General features: G+C 43.0%; 1 protein-coding gene across 23 annotated transcripts in view; it reads left to right on the plus strand.

The window, feature by feature from the left end:
* Positions 1 to 23,687, plus strand: part of FOXP1 (forkhead box P1) — a 422,694-nt gene that overhangs the window by 213,712 nt on the left and 185,295 nt on the right. Inside the window, exon 1 of one of the 23 annotated variants that reach the window (XM_072934614.1) lies at positions 9,076 to 12,940. The gene's annotated coding sequence lies outside the window, so the exon portion shown is untranslated. 23 annotated transcript variants of the gene reach the window in all.

A 23,687-nucleotide genomic window follows, 5' to 3' on the forward strand; every position in this document is an offset into this window, starting at 1 on the left:
AACTATGTAAGGAGAGAAAAAAGAATTTAAATACCTTAAAAACAATTCTTGTTTGTTTATGCTGTTTGACCATCGAAGTACAAAAAGACTGTCTTAGTAGAAAAAGACCAGATTATCAAGTGCTTTAAAGCAGAAAATGTCATTTGAGTCTCAAAACTGCACCAACTTTGTATAATTACCCTTTTAATTATCCCCAGTGGCCCATGAAATTTGTAAAATAGAGCATTGAGAGTTTGATTTACTTACATGTTGCACTTTAGTGTTATGCTCTTAATGAATATTGTTTAGTACTAATGTCAAGCAGAGATTGCTGAGTGCTATAGAGGTGCATGCTGCAGAGCTGGGTATTCAGCAGGGAATTGTGGAAACTCCACCTTAAATAAAGAGTATCTATGTATCTAAAGCAATGTGCTGTAATTTTTATTGCCTGAATGGAAACAATATTGATTTTATCCTTTGCATGCAAAGTAGTTTACTATATTTTCTTTATTTAACAATGCCAGAGAATGAACCATTTTTAGGGCCATTATTTGCTTTTGTGTCAGCATCTTCCTTGTTATGGAGAATAGTTACATCCTTCCTCTAAAGGACCAGAACTTGGAAGCAAGCTCTTTAATTTGCCCTTAGGACCTAACTGGTTTAGCTTCTGGTAATGGAAATAACAGTAATCAATATTTGATGTGGGGTTTTTGTGGGGTATCCAAATATCATTTATTGCCAAGAAATTGCTGGAATAAGCTTGTGGGAAATGTAATCCACAGTGTGGTCTGAAAACCCAGCTAAATTAAAAAGGCATCTTCAAAGGTGAATGGAAACATCAGTGAACAGTAAGAGTAAGAAGAAAGATAGCAGAGTCTGAAGGGTTAGATAATAAGATGTAATAGCTGGTGACCTCTAAATTATTGGTACAAATCTGAGCAAGGTGGAGACTCAGTAGAAAGTATTTGCATTTGAAAATGGTCATAAAATGCTTTCAAGTGGTGGTCTGATCCTCAGGATCTATCTGCTGACAAGTTGGGGCAGTTGGACGCTGTGGGTGAATGGCTCTTGGAAGGATGAGCTGCCTTCCTCTTGCCTCACTTTCTTCTTTCCCCTTTTGAATTTAGCAAGTTTTAAGAGCACTGTCAAGTGCTGGTATGGGAGCTACCTTGGCATCTCTGAGGAAGTACATGACCAGATACCTCCAGAGGAAGTGCAAAGTCTGAGGTTTTGCTTTTCCTTCACAAATTTCATTAGTGTTTTCCTGCATTTACTTCTGTGACAGTGTTGGTACTCATCTATCTGTGAGCTGGTTTCACTAATCTGCTAAACTCACAAGATCACAGCATGGCACCACGTTTCACAGATCAGTTTTTACTGAGTAAAAACTCAGCTCTTAATTTGTTTTTCCAATTTGTGAATAATCCTGTACATTTGTCATTTATGTTGTTGATATATAAATACTGTAGTTTGAGGAAAGAAACAACAGAAGACAAATGATTTTGCAACTTTCACATAGTTCAGAGAAAATCTGAGCTTATATCCAGGCTTTAACTGAGCAACAAAAGTCTGTTTACATCCCAAGGACCAATATTTTAGAGTATAATTTTTTGTTGAAGTAAAAGAGTGAAGTGTTTTGTGTACAGCTGAAATTTGGAAAGGCAAATTCATGTTAATTGTTTACGGATGCAAATTCCAGGGAACTGATTTCTGGAATTCTGAAATTTGCATTTATTTATATTTGAAAATATCTTGTTTAAAAGAAGCTGAAGGGAACAACCTATGAAGAGGCTAATTAAGCATTTCTGTATGATGCTGAGCGCAATGGGGCTCCTTTTTTGCTTGTCCTGAGGCCCCACAATAATAAACAAAATAACTGCTAATAATTAGAAGCCTTGGTTTGAAGCCGTGCTGACTTCAGGACACAGGCAGTGTCAGTTTTCAGTGAGTGCATCAAGGCTGACCTTGAACTCGTGTGTGCTGATAAGAGCAGTACAATAACCCAGTCATACCCAGAGCTGGTCATATGCTCAGCACTGCTGGTTGGCTTTGGTGTTTCTTTTTTCCTTGTCTCGTGCCCTTCTTTGGCCAAAGGTTGGATGATCCAGGTTCTCCTGGTGCAGAGAGTCATCTCCAGCAGCAGTACCACACATCACTGAGGTGCTCCTTGTGCCAGGGAACCGTGTCCAGTTTGGCAAGGGAGCACGAGAAGATAAATTTGCGTAACAGAAGTGGTTCTTTTGGCTCTGTTTTACTCCATGTGCTGTGTTTGCTGTCTCCTACCACTGTGCATGGGTGCATCACTCCCTTCTGTTCATACAGCTTTTTAAGTGTGTGTGGTATCACATCACACTCTGGCATTAATATACCAGGAGATGGTAGAAGACAGTGTAATTGTCTGGTTTTTTGCTATTGAAAAGGTTGGAAGTTTGCCTGCTAGCCAAATATTATGGCAGGAGATTACAAAACATTTCGTTTCCAAATCTGATTTTCTGCCTTGTGAATTTTTCTTGCTTGCTCAAAGGCAAGATTCATCTTGACCAGCCCAGACTGAGGTGGAGCCCATAACCACACTGGAAGGAGTCCTGTGGCTTGGAAGAGCAGCTGGTTGGAAGGAGAACAGTTTTTCAGGAGCAGTCAGGGCGCTTTCAGTTCTCACCCCATCTCTCTTCATACTCATGAGCGTTGGTGGGATGTGGTGACAGCATGGACTTGTCACTGGGTGTTTAATGAAGGTAATAATTAGTCATGATGCTTCCCCCCCACAACGGACAGTTGCGAGTTGCCGTTGCAAATCTTGCATCCAAGAGATCACCTCTGTATTTCATTTTGTGTCTAGGCATCAAAATTCAGGCAGGAGCTTATGGCACTTTCGGAGCCACTGAGGTGCTCTCGTAATGGTTCTAAAAAATAAATTAAAAATCCGAGGAAAAGTAGAAAAAGGCTAAACCCCAGTTGATTTAACTCAGTGTTGTGCTTCTGCAGTAGTCTGGGCATCGCAGATACGGGCTGAAATGTAAACTCTCACCTTAGAAGTAATGAAGAATAAGGGAAATTTCTGAAAGGGTGTTTTACTGGAGGCTAAACTTGGAAGCATGAAGTGGAAGGTTACGAAGAACACAACTCTCTGAACCTCATGGATAGACTCACATTTGGCCATGCAGCTGAGGAGGGGCAAGGGAGCCAAGCCAAAACCATCACAGAGAGCCCAGATCACTGTAGGCATTCTTGTTTTCAGAGTTGGTAGGAAATGGTTTTCTTAGAAAAAAATTGAATTGGTGTTCTTTTTTTTCTTACTTAGGAGCCAGTTTTCTGATCTCCAGTTCATATTATGAACTTGTACTGGCCTCAAATTTTGGGTCTCCATTTCACTATTTTTCATGAGCTGTAGTTTGTACATTTGTTGGCACATTGTATGTTTTTGCAATCCTGCACGCCTCTTGCTTTTAAGTAAGGAAGGGAATAAGGAAGAAAACTGTGTTATGTTGAAATACTTTTTAGATCCCTTTGCATATGCTTTTGCATATTCTTGACTGATCTTCCTTTGTTTTAGGTGTTTGTAGTATTTTTCTCACACTTTGTACAATCATTAGCAATAACAGGTAACAGGAGTGTACCAAGGCGAGTATACTCCAGAGTGTATCACCCAATTTTCCCTCTGAAGTGGAAGGAAGTTGTCCAATTGGCCACGTGCTGTGATTTACCATCATTAGAGCTAGTTTTTGACTCATTGTAGGGGGGGTTAATCTGTTCTGGGGAGCTTACAAGGAATCACATTAGACTCTTTATGCCACGGATAGGTAGGTGCCACCTTTAAAAGTGCCAGTAAGATTCTGAGGCACCTTTTCCAGCCAAGAGCAAGAGGTTCAGGAGATAAAAGAACCATTTGCCCCTGCAAGAATTGTGCATTCACATGATTAGTGAGGCGTGGTATTAAATTATTTGAGCTTTGTGCATAAATATATACTGAGAGAAGCTCTGTAGCTGGGGACTTTGGCTATAGTTTTCTTCTTCGTGGGCCAAATGCTCTGCTGCAGATAGGGCTAAGAGTATTTTGGTGGAGCAGCTGAAGAGCTGGTCCTCCTTGTGTGCGTGTTGCTCTCTCCCACACCCAAAGAAATGCCTCCTCATGTTTTATGGGTGGACTTTGCAGCTTGATTGGAAATAGAAACACAGTAAACAGCAACTGCGTCTCAGAAATATCCCCAGCAACACAAACTGTCACTATTTCAGCTTCTCTCCAAGGCTGCTTCTTAGGGGGCTGATCTGCAGCTATATAAAAGCACGGTAACATAAGCTGAAGCACCAGTCCTGGAAAATCTTGTAGTACAGCTAACAAATATCTGCAAAACCTTGTTTGTATGTATGTGCGCTTACGTTTAAGATGCAAACTTGTATCTGAGTGTGTTCGGCTCCCTGCAGTATATAGCTGCAAAGCTATTTTGAACATCTTGGAAAAGATGGGTTTGTAGTCTGATTTTCTTTTTTTACTGTGTTTTTCTCCCCCCGATGATGTTTATTAACATCTTCCCTGATGTCCAGCTACAAGGGATGGGGGCATAAAAGTTTACATGAAAATACATTTCTCTGTAAGTGCTCTCTCCCTGCGATTCTTTTACAGCTTTAACCAAAACCAGTTTCATCCTGTTTCATCCTCTACCCATCAGAGCTGATAGAGAGGAGGGATATTTCACTTTCATCGACAATTCACCTTGTCCTTTCCATTTCTCAGTTTGCTTTGCTTGTTGATTTGAAGTAGCAGGTGTGACCAGCCATCAAAGAGCCCTGTTGGGAGCCCACTGCCAGGGAGAGCACCCTGGCTCACCCTGGGGATAGCAGGAGGCACAGCCCTGACTCCTGCTTTTCCTTCCAGCTTTTTCCATTTGAGTACACCAGCACATCCAAAAGTCTCCTTGCTGACCACTAGTGACTCGAAGCACTTGAACAGGAGCTTGCAGTCAAGGCCAATGATTATCTCTTCTGCTTCACTCCCTGAGCTGGGACCCGTAGCTGGGGTCTCTGGGCACAGTTCACTGCATTCGGGGACGTGCTGGACATGAAGGATTTGCCTGTTTGATAAAAGAGCTGCAGGTGCCTCAGGCAGCTGGCACCTCTTTGGGCCAGTTGTGTTCTGCTCAGAGAAGAGCACAAGGAGGGCAAATGGGAATATGGAGGGAATCTTGTTAGACTGAGCCAAGGAAGAAGGAAGAGCTGAGCTCCATGGCTGACTCTGTGTCCCTGGGGCCAAGAGATGAGTGTGTGGGACAGCAGTGCACCTGCATCATCTTGCTCCCACCCCTTGTCCTTAAGGATTTTATGATTCTCTGTGAGTCTGGAGACACACCTGCCACCCAGCCACCTTGCAAGGGCTTTGTTGGGGACAGGACTTTGATCAGGAGTTTTTGTTCTTGTCAAAGTGCAAGCTAATGAGGTGCTGTAATAATTATTTCAAAGCAGTTTTGGAGGAAAACGTGTGCTAATTGGTTTAGTTTTACTCCACAGCCACCTCCTGACCTTCCTTATTTTTTCTCCTTTAGCTCTGTCCCCTGCTAGAGCTGGCGTATGTAGGGCAGACCTGCACATAATTAACTAAGGCGGTGAAAACTTATGGACAGTGAAATTCCAGGAACAATAGGTGGATGTGGGGCAAGGTCCTCATTCTTTGTAGCAGATTCTGCTGGTTGGGTTGAATTTGATTTGGTTTGGTTTGACAGGGAATATCTTGATCCCCATTTCGAAGGACGTCTGTCCTGCCTCTAAAAACAAATATACCAAACACAGCAGGAAAAACAGGCTATACTCAATATTATTTGTCTAGTACTTTTCCTTGATGGAGTTTTTCCCCTTTGCAATACAAACAGTATCTTTGGATGTCTTAGATGCAATATGAGATGTTTTCAAAAATCAGTTTGATATGTCCTCTAGTAGCCAAACTCTATTAAAACCTGGTTTGAATGTAGTTATATGTAAATAGAGCTGAAAGAGTCTTTCCTACCTCTTTTACTTAATCCTAGTAATGTCTGTAGGCTGGAACTCCAGCAGGTTTTTGGGTAGTTTGAGAAGAAAAATGTGGGAGTTGTGCTAAGCCACCTGAGAAGGAATTGCAGCCAGTAAAGCCAACAGCCACATTTAACCTCTGGTACGTCACCATAACACACATTCTAAGAGTGATAATGATTATTTCTGGTACCCTAAACAGGGAATGTGTACTGTCAGCTGTTGTGGAAACAAATTAAAGGCAGTCATTTTCCTAACCAATATAAAAGGAAATTTTTTTTCTGCCTAATTTCTACTTAAAAGAGAAATTATTTTGAAGAACTGTATTTTTTTTCTATCATTCTATTTTATTTCCTTTCACCCACCTTTCCCAGAATTTTCTGTGTAGCTAAATCCAGTAAAATAATGGCATCTGCAAAGCTAAGAGTAAGGCCAGGAATAGGTTCCAAGTGCATATTTACAGCTGCCCTTCTCAAGGCATCCTGTTTTCTCCAACACTGAGTCTGTTCTCCATGAATCAGACCTTTTGGAGATAGAGGGACCTCTCTTAGGTTTCTGGATTTGAGGAGGTTTTTGTGTTTGTGAGGATGGATACATGTCTACACAACAGGCCATGAAAGGTCTCACTTTTGTGATTCTTCTTATTATTTTTTTGTCTTTCCTGATTATTTTGTACTACTCCTCTCCAGTGATTTCTTTCTAAAAAGCTTCTGTTGTGAGCCATTAATGTCAATGGGCTCAGCCACTGCTATCGTGTGGTGCAGAGGAGTGGGAAGAGGGTATGACTTTGCAGAAACATAGGGTTACCTCCAACCACAGAAATCAGGCTGTAAAAATGATGAATATCTCTCTTCTGTCATCCATAGATCTGACAGTTTTGTATAACTTATGAATTAAACATCTGGGAGGTGTAGATGTATTTTTTTCGTTTAACAGTCACCAAAACCGAGGCCGATAAGCCGTTGAATAATTTTCAGTCATCCAGTAATGTAACAGCAAGTTTTGGGGGCAGATCCCTGGATTGTCTTTCTTAACAGAAATGGCAAAATTGTCATTAGTTAGTGAGATCAAGGTGGCACCTGGTGCTCTGTCTTAACCATGAGACTTTAACCTTCAGCTCCATGCAGAACAGACAGGACCTTTACTGCAGAGGCCCCATCGAACAGACCCCGACAAAGTAAACAGCGTGACACTTAATTTATCTACCCCAGAAACATGAAGGGCTCAGTCAACCTGATGGGATCTGTGGTTCCAGGGAGTCTAGGTATTTAAAACGTGATGCTCAGCCTGCTAAGCCATCCCCTGCAGCTTTCCTTAGTGCATAAGATATGAAAAAATCTCCTGTCCTGCAAAACAGATATTAAATTGGATACTCTTTCACCCTGCCACGATAAGAAACGCGGCAGAGAGAGGCAGGAAAATTGAATGCTGCTTAGAAAGAAAATATATTTGAATCTAACATAAAAATTGGTGAGATAGGAGGATTTTCAGAGCTAGTAGCAATCCCCTCCCCAATGAGTTGCTGAAAATTCAACTCTCCCTGTAGTTTTTGCTCTGGATTGTGAATAAAAATGGTTGTGATTGATGAAGCGTTTGGTGTCTCACTGTAAGTTGGTCAAGAGGGACTTCTAAATCACCCAAATGAAATACTGCATTATCATGAATGGTAACATGTAACTGTTAAGTATGCCGTTGCTTATCATAAGCTCAGGCTCCTCTGGAGCTCTACCCGGCGAGAAATCTTTGTGAGCATTGGAGCAGTGAGTCTCCACACATCCTGGCAGGGCACGGGCCCTTCCCTTCCCTTCCCTTCCCTTCCCTTCCCTTCCCTTCCCTTCCCTTCCCTTCCCTTCCCTTCCCTTCCCTTCCCTTCCCTTCCCTTCCCTTCCCTTCCCTTCCCTTCCCTTCCCTTCCCTTCCCTTCCCTTCCCTTCCCTTCCCTTCCCTTCCCTTCCCTTCCCTTCCCTTCCCTTCCCTTCCCTTCCCTTCCCTTCCCTTCCCTTCCCTTCCCTTCCCTTCCCTTCATTAGGGGGGTTGATTTTTGGGTTTTGAAAGGAGAGGAAGGTAACTTGCCTTTGGGAAGTCTTGACAATTAATTACTCCCTCCTGTATGGGGCTCATTACCTAGTTGTGTTGCCTTTTAAAAAATTTTATTATTTTTTTATTTTTTTCATAAAGCTTTTTTACCAGTGCTGTGCATGGGATGATAGGTGACAAGACAAAGTTGATGTTTCATGGGTAACCAGCAAAATAGCATTAGGAAAGAAAAAGTAATTTCTACTTTCTTTACTCACACAAGGCAGTCGCTTATGTTGTTTCTATTAAAAAGCAAAACACTTCCAGAGTAGAGACCCACACTTCCCATTGAAAAGCCCTGTATTCACAGTATGACTAAAAGCCAATCCAGTTGGGCTGAAATTTTCTATGTCCAGAACTTTCCACGAAGGCCTTGGCAGCTCTTTCTCAGAAAAGGATTAGTGAAATAGATGTTGCTTGGCTGAGTGAGAACACAAACACCAGTTAGCCAAGCAGCCTTAGGATTTTCCATGTTTTAAGGCTAAAATCTGAAACAGGGAGGGAGGTCATACTGAAGCCCAGGATTTTGCTTTGGATATACCTGCACATTCTGTTCTCAGATTGGCCAAGCTACAGTTTTCCAAAAATGCTCCAAACTGAACTGAACTCTGGAGTTCCCTGTAATGGCCAAAAAATGTAAGCAACCCTCAGTATGAAATAAGTGACATGCTCAGGCAGTCATGGTTCATTTCTCTGGCTTTCTTGTCCCTGTCTGCTCATTTTCCTGCTCCTGAGCTGGCCATGTCTCCTCTCTATTCAAATCAGGTGGCTTCTTGTACCCCTGTCTGTCCCTCTGCTGGGGGACAGAGAGGAAGAGGACGAGGCAGTAGGTGGGGAATGGTGCCATCCACCTGCCTCCCACAAGGTCTTTTACCTGCCTGTTTTCTTGTCTGTTCTCCAGCATGTGGGAGCTTGGTGACTTCTCAGAGAAGTGGTGACTGGGACTGCTCACCGTGGTAGATCAGTGATGTTCCTTGTTTTCAGGAGTACCCTCAGGAGTTTTGGATTTTTTTTTTTTTTTTTTTTTTGGCCAGCATTTGGATTGTGAATGCTCAGCAAGGGCAGGCTTCAGTACAAAATGACTAAAATTTGACAAATCCACTGAAAACAAGGTAATGGGGATGGGATGTGGCATGTTGGGTGGTGTTAGTGGCAACACCTGTGCAAGTATCATACTTTAAAATACTAATAGTTTAATCAGTGTAAAGTTAGAGGAAAGCATTCAGTGTGTTAATCTTGGATCCTGTTGGGATGAAGTAATGCTGCACAGGGGCTGGAGGAAGAGGAGGCAGATGAAGCTGGGCCTGCGCTGGTCCCCCCATTAATAGTAACCTTAACTCATGAACCTAAACTGAAACAACTGTTAAACTTTATCTGAATAGGAAAGCTTCACGTTTTCTCAACAGAACAGATTCTGTGGCTACTAATTTATTACTGCAATTTAAGAAACAGACGTCTGTCTGACATGTGCCATGTAGTTCAGTAGGTCACAGTGACATCATCCTTAAAATCATTATCTTTGCAAACCATGCATTTTGCATAAAAGCTTTTATTTATAGTCACTCATTAAAATTGGACCTGATATTTACTTTTCTTCTGATTAGGTTAAAGAGTGAGTATGAACAAAAAGTACCCTCCTGTTAGCACCAAGCAGTTTGCAGTGTGCTATTCACATCAGCCTTTCTAAGGAATTATGTTGAACCATTATGGGCTTAGATGGTGTGTGCTGGTTAATGTATTTGGTGTCTTCACTGCTAAGACTGAATTCATGTCACAAGGGTGTATATTTTGTTTGGTTTTGCCCTTAACAGGTTCTTGTCCTCACTGCAGAGCAGCTGGTTTGCGGTGAAGTGTTAGACTTGTAGAGAAGGGCTGTTTTAAAGGGTGAAGAGATTGCTGGGGGCTTGGTGGGTCTCCTCCTGTGCTCTGAGGTTACAGTAGCAGGAGGTCCAAGGCAGTCCAGGTTCCTGTCTATGTGTGAGTGTTCTGCAGGGCCAAACTCTGAATTATCCTATTGCCCGGCCCCTGATGTGATGTGTGTTTGACCCAAGGCAGGGGAATGGACTCCTTGGATGCATCTCTCTAGAGCATGAGACATTGTATGGCACACATGAGGTCCCCAAAGGACACCTGAGTTGCACTGTAGGATGTCACCACCCTGTGATCTACTGGCCATGGCTTACAGGGCAACACAGCCCTAAAGGGCCAGACACAACAGCCTCCTTCAAGGATCAAAGTTCTTGGGGTGTCCATGAACTCTTCTCCAACATTTCCTCCTGTCCTGCCTTATCCTTCTGTCCTGCCTTATCCTTGATATCAAAGTCATGTTGAATCTTATACTCTGTGACTGCTTAAAAATAGTGAACATGAGTGCTGGTAACTTTTCTACCCTAGTTTTCCCCATGGAAGCTCCAAGGTGGCATGGGGTTGCCTCCAACCCTAGCAGGATGGGCTGTGCAGGATCAGAACCCACTCCAAGGGAGCCCAGGGGGTTCTTCCTGGGCTGGAGAATGCATGAGGCGAGAGAAAAACCTTTCAAAATTAAGAGGCGGCTCAATAACTGTAATGAAAATTATTTTTGACCAAAAATTATATATTACCATTTGGCTGAACTGCACAGCATACTTTTGTAATATTAGATAGGGCTGGGCTGGTTTTTCCCCCCCATATCTTACTGCTAAGATCACTGGCCCATTTCAATTTTTATTGAAACAAATAAACCCAATAAAAACACTTATGCTGAGAGCTGAAGCTCCACCATCGAAAAAAATAAAAATTACTCTGTATTGAATTTATTGATTTATTTATTTACTCCAACTGGAAAATTGAGTATTGTGTTAATGTATTTTATAAGAATCACGGTGCTCGATGAAATGGCTAATTTATTTTAGCGTATACATAAATAGCTAGCAATTTTCACTGAGACAGGCTAATGAAAATGATGCCATGAAATTGTCTATACTATGAGGAGTGATGGAGTCAAGTTATTATTGGTTGAGTGCTGCGACGTAGTGAACTGGCCATCATGTCTTTGAACTTTTGAACTGCTACTTGGTAGTGTGATTTATTGATTTTGGTATCAGTGTGTTAACTTTTTATTTTTGTTGGGGGGGTTGCACACGCGGCACGGATGAGTAGCGCATTGTGTAATTTCATAGATGTTTAGGTTAAACAAGATGGTTGAAAAATTTAAAGCGTGTTAACAGAGCAGGTTACGCCATGTGGAAAGGCAGAGAGGTGCTTGTAGGTACCATTAGATGTCAACACTGATGTTCTGATTGCTGCGGATTAGCCGAATACAAGCGAACTTGGCAGGGTAAGCGTGCATCCTATTTGTCAGAGAAACGTTGCCTTTGTTCTAAATTAAGTGCGTGATCTCATAGCAACTTTGTTTGCCTATCTACCTTCAACCTCTCTCCTCGTGCTGTGCCTTATCACGGCGGTGCCTGGTACGGGCAGAGCATCCACGCTCTCCTGTCAGCCCTTCCCAGAGGCGCGCTCCACGTTGCCGGCTGTTGCTCGATGGAGGATGCTGGCTGGCGGTGCGAACAGCTCAACAGCTCATGTTGGACTGTCGTACCAGAGAGCTGCCCCCATCCGCAGTCACCCAGACGTGTAAACTTGTTTCATCTTCTAGCTGTGATCCCCTCCAAGGCCGGCTGTAGTGCTGAGCCTCGGCAGGCAGCACTCACCAGTGGCTGCCTCATCCCTTAGTGTGAGGAGATGCTACACTTGTTGTTCTTGGTGATTTGCTTAGGATGTGGAATTCAGGCATTAAAATAATATTGTTTGACTTAGTGTTTTCTTGCTGCAGAACTTTTCTCTCGACTGCTGGTAGGGGACCCTTTGCATGGCGGCTGCTCTGAGCTCTGTTTCTGATTAAACTGACTAACTTGACACCTGCATTTTACAATTTGCTTAAAGTGCTTTATCCTGTAAAAACAGTGATTTCAGAGCTTTAAAGCCAGCAGACTTGCAAGGCTTTGCACAACTTAGCTCATCCCACCGGTTCGCTGCGATTGTGCAAAACACGACTGGACTTTTCTACTCTACTTGACCCCTGCTTTCAAAATTGCAATTTTAGTGTCTGTCCTTCCCATCCCCAGTAACCCCCTTTTCCTGCTGTGTGTCTCGGCAATGCATGCAAGCGTTATTGTATTTCTTTCCTCAGTTATGAAACTGACATGTCTTTATTTGGATATTAAAAGTGCTCCCCCCGCTCTTTTCCCACTGCGACCCAAAGCATTCCCAGCAGCCTCACGGTGAGCAATTGGGAAGCTGGTACCACTTGCCTCTCTCCTTCACCCCCCTTTGCCACTCCATTATTTTAATTATTTTAAAATGTATATTTTTTTAGTTTTTAAGAGATGAGCAGTTTAAGCCAGAAAACAAAACTGGTGGGAAAAGGCTAAAAACAGGACTGACACCAACACTATTAGAGGGAGGGGGGGGAAGAAAAAAAAAAAAAATTCCATTTCATTGCAACTCTGTTATTGTTTACTTTGCCATACACATCCTAATATGGTTACCTCCCTGTCAAAGCGGCCGAGCCGGGCTGAGGGGCCCCCTCGGGGAGACGCTTCCAACTGCTGCTCAGACAATAAGAAACAAACGGCGCAACTCCACAAAAGGGCTGCCCGGAAAATAAGTGTCAAATAAATCCTGCCGAACTCTTCCTTTCCCGGCACCCGGCCCCCGCCGTGTGTAACCTGCGCGGCGGCCGGCGGGGCTGGGGGCGGCTCCCGCGGATCCCCCCGCGGCCGGGGCCGGACGGGGCGCGGCGGCGGCGGCTCCGCGGCCGCGCAGCGCTGCCAGGTGGTGCGGCCGGCCGAGCCCCCCCGGGCCGCCCCGCGGAGCCGCCGCTTATCTGCTGCAGCGCCAGAACAAAGGTAGGTTGTTCAACTCCGCGCTCCGGGGGAGGGACAAGTTATTTTTGGAGGGTTGTCTTCCCAGTGCATGACTGGTTGACCTAAAAGGAGAAGGGAGAGGGGGGAAAAAAACCAACAAAAAAAATAAAAAGAGGGAAAAAAAAAAAGCTAAAAAAAAAGAAGCCCGGCACCGCCACCCCACCGGCGCAGCGCGGGGCGGGCAGGGGAGCAGCGCGGCGCGGCGTAGTTTTATTTTTATGCAACTTAAAGAAGCCGGATTCCCCCCCCTCCTTTCCCTCCCCCTGTAAAATGCCCAGCTATTTCTAGAAAATTTGCGTTGCTGAAATACTTTAATCTGCGTGCTCTATTTTATTCTTTTAAATATCGGGTTTTTTCTTTTCTCTTTTTTTTTTTTTTTTTTTTTTTTTTTTTTTTTTTGCGTTTGTGATTTTATGAGCACATATTCCTCTTAGCGGCTATGAATTTCTATGAATTCTAAATAAGCTTTTCTAGGGATGAAACGTGCGGGGTATTTTTACACGAGGATTTCAACTTTTCGGTTGACATAATCTGAAGGTACCACAGCCTTTTCTGCGACTGTTCAAGTGCTTCCCTGCCCTGCAAGGAGTTATCACATTGCTTAAACCAGCCCTTTATGCCATCGTTTTTCTTTTTTTATTCTTTTTTAAGTCTGTATGTTGCTCAGCTTCATTGGATGCTTTTCTTCTCCTCCAAACTGAAATGCTCTCAGGTTTTGCTGTGCTTCTCGGTTTGTTTTGAACACGTAGGAAAATATTCATACAGAGCAGTGAAAAAGAAACAGTGATGCGTCTTCCGTTCAGGGGAGTCGGCAAACCTGTCCACTTCTATGCCGGGAAGTACAGAGAGCAAATCCATAATTCAGGGCAGGAGCAGATGAATTCACGGCGATGCATAGGATGGGTATTATGTAACTTAATAAGAAATGTGGTTTTGATCGTAGGAGCGGACGCTGCACTTGTAGGTATAAATTTCAAATCTAGGTAAGTCTGTGGAAGAGCACTTTTCTTCCAGCTTGCATTAAGCAGCGTTGTCTTCAATCCCTAATTCTTATGGGATTTTTGGGGGGGAAGCATCTTCTTACTAAATTGAGTATCATTCAAAAAATCTTTTAAATACCTGTTGTGTACTTGGTTGCTTAATTGGCTCTTCTTCCTCCTGTCTCTTCTGCCTGCTTTCCCCAGTTATTATGGGATCTCTAGATTTATTTTATTTTTAGGAAGTCTTTAGCTCCCGAGCAAACCTGGATAGCAAAGCTGTTCCTTTTTTTTTTTTTTTCCTGCTAAAATATTATTTCTCACATATTACGGGAGATTTCTATTCTCTGTCTTTTTATTTATTTTTCTCGTTAACTGTGCAGATTGACCTGTGCTAATCAGAAACTCTTTTTAAAATACGAGACCAAGTTGTATAATGTAAATAAACTTTTGTACCCGCAAACTTTTATCCTATAAAACTGGGATTGATTTTTCTTAAAAAAACAGACATTTCAACTTCCTAATGGTAAACACAAATAAATGTGTTTTGTAAAATGAAAGGGTGTCTTTTTAAACACATTTCTAGTTTTTGCTTTTTTGGGCCTTGTAGGGGATGATAGGAATTAGTAGCCTTTAATTAGACGTGGAGATATTCACATTTTACAGGGATTTATGTTAGAACATGGAATGGCGGGTGGCTTGTTTCCTCATTATGAATACTCCCTGCACATAATGAGGTTCATCATTAGTTGATGGAGTGAATTTGCCCTAGCTCTACCTTGAAAGGCACATAATTTACATACTACTTCAGAGCTTAGGCTTTAATGGATTCCTCGATGAATAAAATGAAAAGCTACTTTCTTTAAATTTTTGAACAGTGTTTTGATAATACGGATTTAACAAGACATTCAATTTCCTTGTTAAGTATATTTGAAAGTGCATTCCCAATTTTAGCACAAAATATACTCCCTGTGTTGCTTCCTGTGATATTAGGTAATACATAAGCAAATATATACCACTGTAAACATTTTTGGGGACATAGAGGGATTATTTTACCCCATGTGTGAGGTGACACCAGGCTCTTTTGGCCTGGTCTGCAAGCATAGGATAGCTCACCTGCGCTGTTAAAATATCACAGAGCAGACCTGCTCCCCTGTTAAAGCTCATTCTGCCTGAAGAGTGCTTTAACTGTGTGTTTGCTGTGTACATTTGCAGTGATGGATCTGTGGAAATGTGTTGCTGGCTGCCAGGCTGACAGTGACAAACCCTCCGGTCCCACCTCCCTATTTATTTTAATGAGACGAGAACAGCAAAAAACTTCTCTGGTGCAGTTCCACCTCTGGAACTGCTGCGTAGATGTGATTAGATTAGAGTAAATTGAATTGTAGGCTGCCTGATGTGTTATCATGTCATCAGCTTACTCCAGCCCTGGTCTACAGGGTAGAGTTAGTGAGACGTCCTCATCTTCTTCCTCCTCCTCCTCCCTCGGTGTGTAGGTGGGGGCTGTGCATGTCCCGTGTGTGGGGCAGGCTGGGCATGGCCAGCACCTCTCCCCATTGACATTTGCCAGTATGGTGGTGGAGTTGAGAGGCAAAAAATACGAAGCGAAGGCTTGTTTTGATAGAATGTTTTATTACCTGAAAACGATGAGCATATATTAACATTAATAGAACAGTCTGTGTCATTCTTTTTTAGGCAATTTACCTCCGCCACAGACCTGTCTGCTTCAAAATCTTTCTCTGTTCTAAAACATATATTTGTTTAGGGAGTTTTCATTGAAGTGTACATGACAATTACAGCTGTTCATTAACAAAATTGGGTATTTGTTTTAAACTTTAACCAATCACTTTGATATGCTAATTATGGTGTAATTTAATTTGAGCCCTGTAATGATGATGCCGTTATTATGGACATAAATGATGCAGTTAAGCTGAGAGTAATCTCATTTGCATACTGTACATGCCAGTAAATTAAGCCCTTTCTTCGACTGCTTCAGCTTTAATTTTCCACTTCTTTTCACACAGCGCCTTTTCAGCCAGTCTCTTATAAGCCCACTTTGTAATAGTGCTGATGACTGTTTGATGTGGAGAGTTGCTGCACCACAATAATGCAAGACACAAGATGTAACATTTAAAGGATTCATTATCTTACTGAGTGTTGCTTTAAGAAGCTGGGATTAACAAGGGTGGAAGTGTCCTCTCCGTGGAGCCGTGCAGGTCCTCCCAGAAACAAATGCAATCTTTATTTTTTTTCCCCTTTTCTCTTGGTGTACCCTTATAGTGAAAGGGTTTCAGTAAGGCCCCATGGTATTTCTCAGGAATGAACTAAGACACTATCAGAGTTCTGTAGTACAACATTTGACCTTCTCTGTAGGGTATTCTGTGATGCTCCACTGTTGCAGAAAAGTTATTGGATACAATTTGCAATATAATAGAGATGTGAGATACCGGATTATTTCTCATATTGGGTATGTGGGCTCCAGATCTACCTGTGTGACGTACAGCAGTGCGAATTTGAAGTCTGCATTAGATTTTTTTTCTTTCTGTTTATTTGCCAGTTTCTCCTTTCATGGCCTTTGCATCAGTTGACCTTAATATCAGGTTAATAGCAGATTCAAATTTAAAAAACTGTTGTTGAGCCTGCTGATATTAGTGAAAACTTGGGTTTTGAAAGAACAAAAATCACCAACACCAAACAAAACAAACTGCGTAAGTCCTGACTTCAACAGTTAATCTTTTCCGATTTACCATGTTGTCATTGAGCTGAAGTATTCTCATAACACTGTGGCATACAAAGAAATCATGTGAAATAAACAGGGCTCTTTTTATAGCTTCTTACTATTATGGTTAGATATTTTCATAGTTTAATACCTCTGGAAGTAAAGCCCGTCTCAAGTTTTTCGCAGCAGTTGGCCTCTCAGAAAGCCATTGTTGTGTGGGTAACCAAGTTAACTGAAGATCATTATTAAAACCTCGCAATCCTTTCCTTACACAGGGTCTCATGACCAAAAATAGCTTGTGCAGTTGCCCACAAACATGCAAGTTAATAACTTCCTGGGTGAACAGTGTGAAAGCTGCTGATTTCCAAGGCATGCATGTCACCCTGGCCTCTGCCCCTTCAGGGTGCACAGCAAACAGATGGGAGGGTCCATGCTCACTGCCTGGCCAGCATTTAATGAGCCTTCAGTTTTTATGGCTGTCACCTACTCTTGGTTTCAGTTCTGCATTTCTCACATGCCATCTTGTTTTCCAGCAGCCCTTCCATGGTAGCGTGGCCACTCATGAGCGCAGGCTGGGTTTGTGCTGTGGTGAAGTGCTGCATGATGGCGATCCGCCTTCCCTGTTGAACCCCCTCTTTCTGATTCAAAACCCCAGGAATTGTTCCCAACAAGGCCACTACTCCGGCCACCAACTGCCCTGACATGCAGGTTTTCATTTCTCCTTGTACACATCTACACATGGCGGGTGTGAAGAAAACCACCCAAGGAGATGTGTACGAACACGGAGCATAGTGTGGCTCTTGGCTTTCACAGAGCCTTTGCTTTCCCCCCATAGCACCAAAGCTAAGAAGGTGACATCTGCCAGCTACGTCTTCAGGGTGGACTACATCAGTGTGCAGTGTCGAATCTTGGGATCTGCTTCTAAAGCAAAATGTATCCTGAAAAGGAGAGGCCTCCCCAGTGCCTTTTTTGAGGCTGTCACACACGAGCACACCTATGAGACAATATCCAGCAGCTGTTCCCCTTTGTGCTCACAGCTCAGAGCTACTCAGGTTGCTGACAAAACTGGGTATGAGCTGACTCCATCCAGGGCATAGGTAGAGAAAGGGTTTTTCACAGCACAGGGTGATGCAGACTCTCCCCAGAAACTCCATAAAGTCAGAAATTCTTTAGAATGATGCTGAAAAAATTTGACTTCTAAAGATCGTGAGAAAGAGTTTGTGGTTTTTTTACCAGTACCCCTATGGCTCAACCCTTTGTTTTCCCTCTAAACTCAATGTTTGTGTTGCTTTAGGATGTCAGTGGCTGCAAAGGATGTGTCATGTCTTCAGGTTCGGCAGGAGTGAGTATTGTGAGCATCTCTCTCATGCCATGGAGGGATTTTTGTCCCAAGCAGACAATGCCAGTAGGATGGACTGAGAGTTGGGCTAAGAGACTCTCTTCTGGTGCTTGTTAGTGTTTTATGGATAAAGCAATGCTGCAGGTGGCTGTGCAGAACTTCAGTGTTAATCTTCTTGGGAGGTAAAAATATTTCTTCCAAAATTATTTCAATTCCTTGCCCTTAAAGAAATCATGTTGTAAGAGTTGTCTTCTTCATAAAAGAGGTTTCAGGCATAGTTTTTCTTACTCTCTTTGTCCTAATGAAACACATATCCTTCCTCCCCTCACAGGACCTTTTGAGTTTATTCTGGATAAAGAAACTCATTTATGAAGATTTTACCTTTATCATCCTCCCTCTTTAATCTGATCCTGGATTGCAATTTTCAGTAAGTTTCTCCTGCCACACTTTCCAACATATGAACCTTTTCAACCCAATCAGGTGGGAAATTAAAAGCTATACCATTTCTGATGATGTACTGTGCAGCCCTGTTTGAGTATTTCTGTGTAATTCAGGATTGCTGGGTTTAAAGAAGTTTTCACCCTAGGTAATGGTAGGTCTCTGCAGAAAGTTATTTTGAGGAGTTTTGAGCTTTGTGGGAGATGGATTTCTCTTTTTCCAGCTTTGTTTACAAACTGCTTTGTTCTTACCCTTTTCCAGCAAAACAAGTGTTTCTTTACAGAAATATTTGTGGTTGAGAGCAAAGCCACTGAACCTGTCTCTAGAACTATAACTACAACAGATTAAAGAGTAATTTATCATATGTTAATTTACTTACCCCATCAAAGTCATAGGCGTCAAGACATAGAAACAAAAATAGACCTCTGATCTCTATCTCTGTAGTGTTTTTCAGCATCGAGTCTGCTATTAGTATCTGGAGAAAAAGCTCTAGGAATTTGTGATTGTATTTACCAGTAGCTAAGGAGAACAGTTGTCTGTCACTGAAATTACCCCAAGTGCCAAAGCTGCTGCCTTTTCTGTGTTTGACTGAACCAAGTTGACTTCAAGTTTCAAAGTGTGAAGATTCCCTGTTCCCACACTTGTCAGTGTGTTCTTATTTGTAAACACATCTTATCGTGGCTGTCGATGGTGAATAGGTATCTGTGATGAGAAGCTTGGGAAGCACCTACAGATGCTTTGCTTTTCCAGCATATGAGGGAGCCTCCTACAGCTGTTCCCCAGCAGCAGGCAGCTGGCTCACCTGGAGAGCATCCTGAAAAGAGGGGTATTTTGGAAATCCAGGTGGATCTGCTTGTTGGTGCTGGTCCTCAGTGTACACAAAAGTCTAGTAGTGAAAGTCAGGTAGTTGGTGGGGTTTCTTTAATTGGTGAACCTTTAGTTCTTCTGGCTGCATGGACCCTTTTCTTGCAGCATTTTTTTCCTGTGACTGGAGGATGTGGATGTCTCTCTAAGCTGGCTGAATGGACAAAGCAATGTGATGGAAACACATAGAACAAACATGCTTCAAGCAGGACAGTGAAGGTACTTAAGCAAAGCTGTTAGAGATAAGACACAAAGTTCAACCCCTTCCTTTGCTCCTGTTACCCCTGTACCACCTGGGGGCTATAGGGAGCAGCAATGCAGGTAGGAACACCTTGGTGTGTCACCAGCTCTTCCTTCTGACATGTGCCTGCTTCACATTAGTTTTTCCCCCAAATGAAACACTTACTCTAAGGATAATCTTTCAAAAGACCATGTTCTTTTCTTCCAGATAACTGTTAGTTCTTGAGCTTGGCTATTTAGGTAGTTTCCCATGACCATCACTTTGAGGAAGATGAATGAAAAAATTCTGCTTTCAGGTGCATGGCCTAAATCAAAAGCAGCTCTGTTTGAGTTCTGTGAAGTCTGTGAGGGTTTTACCACTATTAACAGCCATTTAGCCCCAGGCAATGGTCCTCTGTTTTACAGGGGGGAGAACAGTGTCTTCTGGCCTTGTGCTTCTCTGCTGCAGGGTAACTGTGTGCAAGGGGCAGCCTTGAGCCAGGAGGGCTCCAACAGTTTGGTGACATGGCCAGAGCTGTTGGACATGGGGCAGCCAGTCTGGTTCTGTGTGACAGAGCCTGTCCTGGAGGCAGTCTGCCAGCTGGGGGGACTTGCCTGTCTCTGCAAACTCTTGGACTTCGGGACAAACAACAAAGCTGTGCATGAAGAGTTTCCTAGGCTTCATGCTGGGGTAAGGTTTGCAGTGTACAATCAGCAAAGCTTTGAGACCCGCAGTGCAGCCTTTCCAGCTCTGGGATATTTCATGTGTTTGTTGGTATCTCCTTTGGCAAAGCAGATTGAATTAGGGTGGGTGTGCTACAGGCTTGATGAGGGAAGGCAGTGCTAAGGAATGAGCAGCTCCCAGTGAATGGGGAGCTTTATATTGCTTTTACAGTGAAACAAATATAAAAAGGAAGCATGAAATGATAATAACCTAAGTTGGTGCCAAATGTATGGGATTCCATGTGTGTGCAGTAAAGGGAAACCCAGCTCCTATAGTTTTCCCTTGGAAAAGAATTCGTTCTGTATTTAGAACCTATGTGCAGGATGACCATATAAATGTGGTTAAATGGCGTAGGATTCAGATCAAAGGGGCAATTACAAGTAATAAAATAGAAAATATAATTATTGGTACCATTTCAGATCTTATAGCCAGGGAGAATCCTAGCTGCTAGATGGAGAAAAAAACATAACATGAAGAGAAGAAGAAACCCCCTAGATTTCAGCTTGTTGGGCTGTATAATGAGAGGGCTGAAAAGTAAAGATACATTTCCTAGTGACTCAGAATTCCCAAATAATTATCAGGGGAGAGTTGTGAGCAACTTGACTGTTGGCTGAGCTGAATTAGAGCAGAAACTGAATTACCAACTTCCACACAGGAAAATGTACCAAAGTTGGAGCTGTGGCTGGGTTATTTTCACCAAATGTCCAGCACATATGCTGCGCTTGCTTTTATTGTTCACCGTTATGGTGTCATGTCTCGCTAGATTGTGCTTTGCTACACACCTCCACCCCCTAACAAACTGGCCCTATATGTGCATGTAGGAAGAATATAGGGAATTAAGCTGTGTGACAGTGAACTTCTGGGGGTTTTTATATGCTTGACAAATGTTTCTTAAACATGGTATAAATACATTGTACAGTAGAATTCAAGTGTTTGAGGGGCACGTTTTACTCCCAGAAGAAATGTGTGTATTTTGGCTTGGTATTCCTCTGTCTTTTTTCCTATCCTCTAAAAGAAATATTTAGTATTGTAAAGGCACTTATGTTTAGATAATACAGGTTTGGACAGTATTTCTCCTCTGTATGTTGTAGAGTTGCTGCCGACACGCCTGGACAAACCTCACCACCTAAAAGCCTCAGGCCAGATTTTGGCATTCGGTGTCCTCAGAGGGAGGGATCCTAGCTGCTAATCCTGTAATAGTCAGATTCTTCAAGGTAGCATCTTATGTCCTCCCACAGGTTAGATCTCTGTTTTACCTGACAGCCTGAATATTTCTCTTCAAAGGGAATGTAAACTCTTCTGCAGGCTGGCCTCGCGCTCGCTTCCCCTCGCCAGGCCTTGCCTGGGCACTTCTCTTGTTCCTTGGCCTTTGTGTCATGGCTGTTTTCTTCCTTCCTGGTTCCTTGGAGAAAATGCACTGCATTTGTAAGGGCCTGTCCCTCCTGAGACCATTCCCAGGGGTTTGCCTGCCTTGCTGAAGAGGCCTTTCCAGAGGAAAGGCAAGGGCAGCTGGACTGAGCCCATCACTCTTCAAGACCGCAAGGTCATGCTTTGGTCCCTTTGCAGAAATGCCAAAGTCTATTTAGAGTCAGACATGTAAATGCTCTGCTCAAAAATAATAATTAAAAAAACAAATCCGGTGGCTGAGTTCTTCAGAGAAATGGGAACGTCAGCTGGCATTGGCTCTCACCTGTTTTGATAAGGCACTGCATTTTCAGCGGGTGTTTGTAAGCTCCAGATACTTGGGATGAAAATAGCTTCCTCATCCTGTTCCCTTGCCGCGGGTGGGCGAGTGGCTCCGAGGCACAGCAAGGGACATGGGTGCCTTATCCCAGCTCCTTGTCTTTTCCAGTCGTGCTAGCTAGGTTGTTTGGAACCCATAAATGCTTCATGGCACACTTGGCCCCATTACACCCATCCCACACTGAACTCTGCCACGGAGGGGGGCTCTGGCCTCTCTGTGCCCTATGAGCTCCAGCTGTAACAGCTCGTCTGCTTCGTGGAGCTGTTGTAGCCCCAATTAAGTGGTGGCTTTCAGGCACTTGGTACCCCTCAGATGTGTGGGCCCTAAGAAATGTTTGGAGCTTTTGTGTTTCTCCTGCAGGGTGGAAGGTCTCCTTGCCCCTGTGCAGCTGATGCTCCATGGCCTGGCACTGCACCTGAAGGCTTGGTAATGCTCCCAGGTGAGCTTTGCTCATATGAGAAGCTTTGAGAGAACATCCCCTCCAGAAAACTGCAGGAAGAGCATTTTGTTTCATTAGTATTTGGGGTGGAAATATGCTGTAGATTAATCCTCTTTGGAAAGAGATTAAGAAATGTTCTCTCCTCCTCCTTTCTCATGTAAGAGTAGGTAATGTTTATTCTTTTTTTATTAACTACAGACGTCAGAGAAAAAGGACTGTTGCCCTTTGATTTTATTTACAAGGCAAAAGTGAAAACTTGTTTGATCATATCATGGCTGTTTAGCTTCAGTGTAAGAGTGGAAGGGAACCTGTTTCCAACTCCTATCATGTCTAAATATATTCTTCTTCTGTTTAGTTATCTCTGAATTTTAAATGCTGCATCCTTGGCCTTACTTATTTGTCAGGTTGAGTGAAATTGTTTCATGCTCTGCTTACGGAAATAAGCTATTAAAAAGGAAATTGTCTACGAGAACTAAGGGATTTTTGTGGGTGTCAAATTTGGAGTCGTGATTTCCACAGAAATGATCCATTGCAGAGCAAAAGCTATTCTGAAAACTTGAGTTTGCTTTTCAGTGAGGCAGGAGGAGGCCTGGGGCTTGAGAACTCAAGTTAGCAGTCATGTTCTGGGGCCAGGCAGGTTTTTTTTTTCCTTGTTTCTTGCTGACTTGAGGTATAACTTGATAGAAGCAGAGGAATGCTCATGTGAGTTTTGCTCTGTGTGTCCAGCACACTCACCTGGGCCATCTGTACCCAAAATTGCCCATGATGCTCAGTTGGGAAAGCAAAGGCCTCCAGCAGCCCTGTGCCCTACTGTAGTGATGCCAATAATGGAAACACTGGTTTTTCAGGAATCTCTTTGAAAATGTTACTTGTTAACAGAATAAAGGAGCAGTTTTCAGCTGCCCATTGATCACTGATAAGAGAGTCAGTTCTGACTCTTTGTATGTGTATCAGTTGCGGGTTTATGTGGTGCTGGGTTGTACTCTTTCTGACACAGAACTGTTTCAGTATAAATTGTAGATGTGGATGTGTGATTGCAGCACAGCAAACATTCAGGTGCTGAACAGCAGTGATTCTTCAAAGAATAAAACACCATGAGGGCATTATCTCCCCACGCAGATGTGATGGAGGACTGACCTTATGCCCAGGAGATGCTGTGTGCATTCCTGTGCATTTTGGTGTGTGGATTCAACTTTGGTGGCACCACAAGGGTTCCCTCGACCACTTGCCCTGGACAGATTCCTGCATTTACTGTCCTAGAGGTAG

The sequence above is a fragment of the Taeniopygia guttata genome, chromosome 12, assembly GCF_048771995.1.
Source record: "Taeniopygia guttata chromosome 12, bTaeGut7.mat, whole genome shotgun sequence".
Taxonomy (NCBI): domain Eukaryota; kingdom Metazoa; phylum Chordata; class Aves; order Passeriformes; family Estrildidae; genus Taeniopygia; species Taeniopygia guttata.